Genomic DNA, 3,733 nt, shown 5'->3' with positions numbered 1-3,733 from the left:
AGTAGCTTTTGATTTCCATTTAGTTATGGCTTTATCTCCGCCTTTACATACTGATTAGGATTTCCATTTAGTCAGGGTCACAAAGTCTTTGTGGCAGGTTTCTTCCCTTTGTAAATGTGAAAGCGGCTTGTCCGATCTATTCACAGACTTGCTCTGCTGCTTTGTAGCCCAACTGATTATGTACTCTTGATCGTCCTCATGGCATCTGTCAACTCCATTGTGAATCGTCTCTTTATCTTAAGGCTGTACTCGCTATGCTAGAATGATAGATGATATAGTAAATACATCTTTTCTTTTTACAAGGCTCATATCGTAAGGAATGTCGTGTACTGTAAACCAAGTTCAGTACGTTGTCTATTAAATATATGAGAAAATTCCTTATTTGACACTATCTTAAAATCTACTTCCTTATTTGACATTGGAAAAAAAATTCTTCCCTATTTGACACAATTTCTAAATTTTATTCCCTATATGACATTTTCGTTCATTTTGAGCCTAAATGACATCTGAAAAGACTCTTTTGCCCCTCATGTGATATGTGTGTGGGTGGGGGGGGGGGGGGCAATAGCGCACACACGTAGCACCAGTGCGAGGGAGGAGCACAAACGCAGCAACACATACACATCCACCAACACACGCACGCGCACACACACACGCAACAACACGCACGCGCACATGCACACACACACAGCAACACACATGCACACACACACACACGCACGCAGCACACACACACATACACACACAGCAGCAGCAGCACATAGGCACGCAACAGCACACACACGCGCGCACACGTACACACGCAGTAGCAAACACACACGCAGAGGCACACATATGCAGCAGCAGCACACATGTGCGCGTGCACCCACACACGCAACAGCACACACCCGCCAAGAAAAAACAGCACACACGCGCGCACACATGACACACATACCGCATGAGGGGCAAAATCGTCTTTTCAAGTGTCATTTAGGCTCAAAATAGACGGAAGTGTTGTATAGGGAATAAAATTTAAGACTAGTGTCAAATAGGGAAGAAAAACTTTTCAAGTGTCAAATAAGGAACCAGATTTTAAGACAGTGTCAAATAAGGAATTTTCTCTAAATATATTGTTTCTTCTTCAAAATGTGATGCTCCAGTTCAGATAATTAGTAGTGCATATTTTGGCTGATATTTCTACTACAAAGCACTTGGTGGTGATGGATAAGTGTCGGACGGGTTGGGTTTCTTGTTTGAAGAGACTTGCATTGTTGACTATTATAGCTTTTTCTGTGTAACTTAACAAGTGTTAACATATTTTTAAAATATTACTATAATTTTGAAATTTGTTCACATGTTTCAAAAATGTTCGTTCACTTTTAGAAGTGTCGCACATCTATGTCCCGCTCCTATCATATTCTTCACTGCATGTTATCCATTATGATTGCAGATAGTATTAAACTTGGGTTAATACTAACTTAGCATTACCTGTTTTGAAAACGTTGGGACCGGCACCCTCGCGCCAGGGCACGGACCCGATCTAGTGACCTATGGGCACTAGTAGAAAACAGGGCTTTGGTCATGGGGCAATATTCACATTAGTCTCGGTTCAGTCACGAACCGGGACTAATGTGAGCATTCGTCCCGGTTTTTGCGGCTAAGGCATTAGTCCCGGTTCACCTGAGCCCTTTAGTCCCAGTTTGAGACACGAACCGAGACTAAGGGGTGCAATGCCCTTTAGTCCCGGTTTGTGTCTCAAACCGGGACTAAAGATTAGCCCTTTTGGTCCCGGTTTGAGACACGAACCGGGACTAAAGGGTGCGATGCCCTTTAGTCCCGGTTTGTGTCTCAAACCGGGACTAAAGATTAGCCCTTTAGTCCCGGTTTGAGACACGAACCGGTACTAAAGGGTGCGATGCCCTTTAGTCCCGGTTTGTGTCTCAAACCGGGACTAAAGGTCCCATTTTGTGTCTCAAACCGAGACTAAAGATTAGACCTTTAGTCCCGGTTTGAGACACGAACCGGGACTAAAGGGTGCGATGCCCTTTAGTCCCGCTTTGTGTCTCAAACCGGGACTAAATGTCCCATTTTCAAACTCTACCCCCCCCCCCCCCCCCCCCCCCCCCCCCCCCCCCCCCCCGCGGTGGATCGCCTTTTTTATTTTGAAAAAATCAAAAGAAAATGATAAAAACTTCAAAAAATAAAATCCTTCAAGAGGTAGTTATATTACTACATCTACTAGTTAGGAAAATTTAAAAACTTAAATTTGGACATGTTTTGCAAAAAATTTAGGGAAAATATAAAACGGCTATAACTTTTGCATACGATGTCGGAAAAAAACGTATAATATATCAAAATGTTCGGAACAAAAATCCGCATCCGATGGAAACCGCCTACGGCATGTTTGCAAATTTTTAGAATCCTCAAATTCTAAAAGGAAAAAAAGTTATGCTCAAATTTCAGTTTTTTTTGAATTTATGTTAAATGTGGTCAAACTACTTATTCAAGAAGTATTAGTGTTACTAAATAATTATTCAATAATATTAGTGTTACTAAATAATTATTTCAGTTTTTTTGAATTTTGGTCAACTATGGTCAAACTACTTATTCAAGAAATATTAGTGTTACTAAATAATTATTGATTTTTAGAACAATAGTTTCAAAATCAAACAGTGAAATGTGTGACTTCATGCTCAAGCTAAATTCCTGAGGGTTAATAGGATTGTCATCTTACTATTGTCAGGAAAACAACAAGTGCAGACTTGGAAACGAGGGAGAATAGAACCCGGAAGTTAAGCGTGCTCAGGCTGGAGTAGTGAGAGGATGGGTGACCGTTCGGGAAGTTAGATGATTTGGAATGATGAGGGGTGATTAGAGATTAGAGGTTAAAATAATTCAGAAATTTTAAATTCAAAAAAAATTTCAATTTTTTTTTCAAAAAAATCATAAAATTTCCTTTAGTACCGGTTGGTGTTACCAACCGGGACTAAAGGTGGACCTCCAGGCAGCGGCCACGTGGAGGGCCTTTAGTCCCGGTTCTAGTTAGAACCGGGACTAAAGGGGGAGGCTTTAGTACCGACCCTTTAGTCCCGGTTCTGGCCCTTATGAATCGTGACTAAAAGCCCTTTTTCTACTAGTGGGGGGCAGCACCTTGCCCGGTGCATTTCACGAAGACATTTGTTTTGAAGATGCTATCCAAACAAACCATTGCTCAATGGTAGCAGTGGCCCCATTCTTAGACTCTCGTCACTAATTCTTTCCTTTTTCTTCATGATCTCTCCCAAGCAAAAATAAAATAAAAATACTAGCATGCAGTGCCTCGGCCACTACCATTTAAACACTTTTGTGAGTGAGGAACCGAGCTCCTCCACAAGATCATGTTAGCCTATGTAGACAACACCTTTTATTTGAGATGTACTGATTGAGCCGATGTGACAACTGAGGCAGATGTCCAACATGTAGCACTGGCCATGCCCTAAAAAGCTAGTGTAGCAGAATATGCCCCCATCTAACGCTAAATCATGAAAAATAATAATGATATAGTCAGATATCATATATGATTGTCACATGTATATGTCATAGATAAATATTTCAATCACGTATAGCTACTAGCAACCAGGACAACAACCACATGTTATTTTATATCAGTTGCATGGAACATAGTTTTTTATGCATGTATGTCAACCAATAAGCACCCATCCAAAGCAACAATCAGTACATAACTTCACATAACTATAGGATGCCCTAGCACATA

This window comes from Triticum urartu, chromosome 1 (assembly GCF_003073215.2).
Source record: "Triticum urartu cultivar G1812 chromosome 1, Tu2.1, whole genome shotgun sequence".
Taxonomy (NCBI): Eukaryota; Viridiplantae; Streptophyta; class Magnoliopsida; order Poales; family Poaceae; genus Triticum; species Triticum urartu.
This window is presented reverse-complemented; position numbering follows the sequence as displayed.